The sequence below is a fragment of the Epinephelus fuscoguttatus genome, linkage group LG7 (assembly GCF_011397635.1).
Source record: "Epinephelus fuscoguttatus linkage group LG7, E.fuscoguttatus.final_Chr_v1".
NCBI classification, from domain to species: domain Eukaryota; kingdom Metazoa; phylum Chordata; class Actinopteri; order Perciformes; family Serranidae; genus Epinephelus; species Epinephelus fuscoguttatus.
Window position 1 is genome coordinate 35630018 of NC_064758.1, and position 6018 is coordinate 35636035.

The following is a 6018-nucleotide window of genomic DNA, read 5'->3' on the forward strand; positions in this document are numbered from 1 at the left end:
CTGTCGCCCTTTAAGTGGTACTGCACCCACCAGCTGCTCTGTCCAAGGTGCTGAAATACACCCAAACTTGCAGCAGTGGCCCATCCTAATTTTTCTGCCTTAACAATAATATTCCTGTCTTGTGTTTAACTACACTTTGTGCCAAAGCCCCGCAGAGCCTCAGAGAGCCTTCTGAGTTTACCTGCACCTTCTGGAAAGATTTCCCCTGTCATCCTTTTAAACGGCTCAGCTCGTTTAATCCTGCCGGCTGACCACCGCAGAGACCGGGACGCGTTTGTTTTAATATCCCCTCACCGTTATGTGCCTGCGGAGATAAAAAGCAATTGCACTTCTTATTTACACGCGTTGGAAATTACCAGAAATCGGCTTTAATTGGATTTCTACACTCCAGGCAGGCGGTGAGCAGGATGGCCTGTAGCCTGTGCGCTGCACCGGCGCGCTGCGTGTGGACATGAAATGACAGGCAGCAGATGGTCCTTCTTTTTTTTTTTTTTACACCTGGAAAGTTTTGTCTTTTTGGGGCCAAATTAATATCTGTGATCCATAAGGCGTCGCAGAGCCCACTGAGGAGTTGATGGTGGGTTTTCTGGAGTGATTTCGTGGTGTTGAACTGCGGACATGGACGCAATAAAGAAAGGTAGGAACTCCTTACATTGTCTTCACGGTAGCATAGTGAGAATTACAGCTTCAAAGTCATGCATAACAAACTATAGAAGGCTCACTGTACTGCAAAGCTACATGCTGAAGTGAAGTGCCTGAATTACAGGCATTTATTTCCAACATAATATTTCCAGATACTCTGTGAAGTTGAAAAGATTAGTAGAACACAGTTCCTCCTGACAGTAAAGCGTGGTCACTACAAATAAAATCAAAGCATACTCCATACCCTTTGCAATAATGGGATAGCACATTCATTAATTCCACACTAACCCAGTTTATTTAGCTCTGTTCTGCCCAGGTTTCTGGCTCCTTCTCTGTAGTTTTTACATGGGTGAGATAATAAATGCACCTGCAGGCTTATTCTTTGTGCAGGGCCTTCTCAACAGGTGATCATGGCCCTGCTTTGGGATAGTGCTGGGCTAAGTGCCACTGCTGCTTCCACTAAAGAAGTAGGTCACATCTGGTCTTATAATATGAGGCCTTGAGGACAGAATACCTGTCTGCTGCTACAGCCACACGTCAAATCCTTCTTTAATTGTGTTAGATAATAGTAATAAGTCATATAAATAACTGCTGGCTGATGTTAGCAATGAAATAATCACATGGTGCAGGAGAGGATTTGAACAATAACAATGGCACTGAGCTTTTGTTTTAGCATTGATTGAATGGCAGTAAAGATACCAACCCTTCTCTCTTAGCAAAGAGCATACATTTTTACCCATAATACCCATATTTTACTTTATCACCTTCTTTTACTTCACGTTCAGGATGCTTGAAAACAGAATCAGAGAATTATTCTGTGTCTTTTGTCGTCAACAGATGTCCCCCCTGTGGGGGAAGCAGGAAAGTCAGACACCCTGGGGTCGACTGGCTCGGCCAGAAAAAGGGGAGGGGGGGCCAAGAAGGCGATGCAGGCAAACAAGTCTGCCCTCAGGGCCCCCCGAGCCCTCTGCTGCCTCACCCTCAGCAACCCCATCCGCATGGCAGCACTGGCCCTCGTAGAGTGGAAATATCCTTCTCTGACAGAAACAGTCCTGAATATGATGTACACCTGTGTGTGATGTGTTCATGAGGTGTGAAGTTTTTATGATGCTGTCATGTCCCTTGAAAGTTGCATTGACGAAGTGCCCTTAACTACAATCCTCAAGCCTTTTGATATCTTCATTCTGCTCGCCATTTTTGCCAACTGTGTGGCCATGGGCGTCACCAAGCCGTACCCTGATGATGACTCCAACGCCACCAATCACCAACTGGTGAGTTTCCAGTGCAGCAATACACAGCAGCTCAACCAAAGTAGTTTCTTTAACTTGTTCTGAAAGTTAGGAACACATGAATATGCTGAGTGAGGCTTTAACACAAGTTTAGGTGATGTAACCTCATGAAAGAGATGAATAATTTAATCACCACATTATTACATAGAAGGAAAATGTAAAATAAAAAAACTTTTCACTGACCCGCTGGAAAAATCTTGTCTTCACCAATGTGTTCACAGAGCCTTCAATAGGGTGTTTTAATAACAAGCTTCTTTATAATGCTGCACCTCTAACACAGAGACTTCAAAATAAAAGTATACAATGAAATGTAGCAAACAATTAGTCCCTGAATGCATCACAAAAACAAGACTAAATGAAAAACCTCGGCGAAAACCCTTCCTAAATATCAAGGAACTTAAAGAAGAAAGTCCTGTGGGTATTTCCAGTCTTAATCCATTCCCTTATTTGTATGATTAATGCATCCATACCATGCATAGACAAATAGACACAGAGATCAATCAGTGAGAGGACGTGCAAGGAAAAACAGTGTTTGAAGACATTTCTTAGACAGCCCAACGTGTAGACTCACATGAAGCATAAACTTCAAACAGATTCAAGAGCTCTTTGATCACATGGAGCTTTCCTCATCACATCACTGAAGTGAAAGTGAAACTGAAAAGTTGAAGACCGACTTGATCCCTTTAAGGGGAATGAATGAAGCTGTCAAGGTGAACTTTTTGTATTTTCAATGCAAATCACATGGAGAGTGTCTGAGCTCCTTTTGCACTGCGTGTGTTCGTATGTCCCTGTTCTCAAAGGCTTGACTCTCACTGAGAACATCTTGTGTGAGTCTTCTGGGATAATTTTCTCACTCATGTACTGCGAGTCATTTCAGGACACTGATGGTTGAATGTGTTACGTAGGGTTCCTGTGGTTCCTTAAAAGGCATTGAGTTGATTATTCTAACAGTAAGGTCTTAATAATTAGTATTAAAGTGTCTTAAATCAATATTTTAAAAGTCTGAAAAACATGGGAAGTAGGGTTTTATGAATATTTTTTTCTGACGTTGCATTGTAAAATTTCAAAATAACTGATAATTTATATTTTTAAAATAATTACCAAGGGCATATCAGGATAGAGGAACCAACAACACTCATATACATTCACCACATCCAATCTGATGTATCTTATGTGGTACAATAAAATGTAAAAGTATCTTAAGCTTGTGTTTACCACAGACCTTATTTCAGGCAACTAAACCTAAAACATGTTCAGAAAAAGTCTTAAAAGGAATTGAATTCATTATTTTAAATGTCTTAGAAATGTAGAAACACGTTAAGTAGGATTTTATGATTTTTTTTTCCTGATGTTGCAAAATAATTAATAACATATTTATTTTAAATAATTCACCATATGTCTTGCACATTAACATCACACAGTTTAGGGTAGAGGAACCACCAACCCTCATATACATTTACCACATCCAATTAAATGACAAAGGAGCAAGCTTTTTTCAATGTAAATGAAATAGTTACTTTCATGATAATATAATATGTTCATTGTTTTGTTTTCCACTCTATGAAGTTAGTAAGTTAGTGAAGTAATTCTTTTTCAGGATTTAAAGTAGATCATTATTTTTTAACGTGACCAAAGAAGTCATGTTTTATGTTACAGCTGGGCAACATTGTCCCAACCCTGAGTAACTGATGTTTATTTTATTTTCCTTAGTTAGTGTGAAATTATTGTTATATTTCATTTCAAGCAGTGTTAAAAAAAAGTGTTTAAAAATGTCTTAAAAAGTCCTAAATCCAGCTTGCCTATGGCTATAGGAACCCATTTGTGACAGAAGTGTAGGAATGACAGTAGCCAGTGGGTATTTTGCTGACGGTAGCAACAATTAGTGAGAAGGTAATATTGTCCTGTTGGATGGTAATGGTGTTAGAGGGGAAAAAGTTGCAGTTTGACCCGGCTAAGGTGACCCTGTGACGGATCATGACTGACTTAAACACTGACCATCTGTCACATCTCTCACTCTCCCTCTTTGTTTCTTTCTTTCTGACCATTTTTTTTTCCTGTAAAGCACAAATATGCAGCATTCAAACTGAAAACGAACCAGTTTTCATTTGGAATATTGGAAATATGAGTCGCTTTGAGCCACAAACAGCTCTATATATTTACCAAAAAAAAGTCTCATTGTTGTTACTGCATTGTTAGGAATGCTTCTCCTCTTCGAACCATGTTTGCAGAGTAAAAGTGATCAAATACTTGAATTCTATTTTTGGTAATTTTGTGGCAGGGAAACATATTTGCACATGTAGCAGGTTAGATGTCGGTCGATCCCTTTATTGGATTGCACAGAGGAGGTAAGCTGACAGTTTAACATGCAGTGACTTACGGTACCGTCACTTAAAATAAACAACAATTTTTGCATCAAGTTTTGGTCAAATTTACTGATTTTTGTGAATTCCAGTCATCCTGTATTAAACCACATTATGCCTGGATTATTGTGTCAGCCTGAGGTAAGAGCCTAGTCACAGTGGTAGCAGTGATTAGAAGCATTAAGCTGAAGGTTACAGCAAAGGGATCCGGTGACAGGCTTTAGCCTGTGTTAGGCAGTAGGTTAAGAGGTTAGAAAGCCACTGCAGTCAGCCTTTAATGACAACACACGTGCTTTAAAGACACACTCATGAAAAAGTCAGTTAATGCCACTTATTTCTGTATGTGACGCAGAGGAACCCGTTTCTGAAAGTCTGTATTTTACTGTGACGATAGCTTGACATTTTCCCTCAACACTCTCCCATATTTATTCCTCTCAGACGCACTCACTGACTTATAAAAAAGGTCATTCTAATTTTGCAAAGCATCCATATGTCTTTTCTTCTGTTCTCAGGAACAAGTTGAGTACGTCTTCCTCGTCATTTTCACCATCGAGACCTTCACTAAAATTCTTGCCTACGGCTTAGTCATGCACCCCAGCGCCTACATACGCAGCGGATGGAACTTGCTGGATTTCATTATCGTCATTGTCGGGTATTTTGGTGCTTCAAGTAGTCTCAGGTTGCAAATGTTCCCTCACTAACAAAAAGTAAAGTTCTAACTGCTGTTGTGTGTCTGCGCAGGTTGTTCAGTGTCATAGCAGAGGGCATGACGGATCACAAACCTGGAGAGGCCCATCACGCTGCAGGAAAACCTGGAGGCCTCGATGTCAAAGCTCTCAGAGCGTTCAGGGTGTTACGACCGCTTCGGCTCGTATCTGGCGTGCCAAGTGCGTCATTTATTACAGTTTGTTTGAATGTGTTTTTGCATGTGTGTTCCTTTGCTTCATCCCACATCAAGGCAGTGATTTATAATATATTTGTGAATGAATATATTTGAGGGGACAAACCAACTGAACTAACCAAACCGAACTAATGACTAAGGAGAAGTCTGGACCCCGTGGCTGGACCAGTTGGGATCCACTGCAAAAGAGTGCCGCAGTAATGACATTTTTTGTAGGCTGCTGCAGAAGTTAGTGTCACTCTGGGTCCCTTGTCAAAAAGGCTATGAGATTTTTTCCATTGAATTTTGGATTTTTGCAGAAAATAAGCTCTTTTTCAGACAAAAGTTTATGATACTTAGATATTTTGTTCAGCAAGATAATCTTTACAAATAAACACTTCTTACACTTCTATGATTTTCAAAGCATAAATGCATTTGTCAGAAGTAAAAAGCTAACGTTAGGCTATAGACAAACTACACCACGGTCGCATGACTCAACCTCGCCGCCACAATAAGGTTGTAAAGCCTTGGTCGGCATGACGACGTGCTAAGTCTCATTTAGCCACTTGTTAGCAACCACCTTTTTTAAGACACAGAAATGCTTCTAAATTTATGAGTGGGGTATTTTATGTATTTTATGTCGAAGAACAAAACGTGAAAGTCTCTTGAACTTGTGTGAACCACAGACCATATTTCAGGCAACTAACCCAAAACCCATTCAAAAAACCCGCTGACTTTGAGACAAGGGATCCAGGATTGCTAACATGCTAACTCATTTCTCTCTGTTTCATCACTTTCAAATGTATTAAAAAGTATAAAACTAGAATGTTACGTAGGCTACATCACT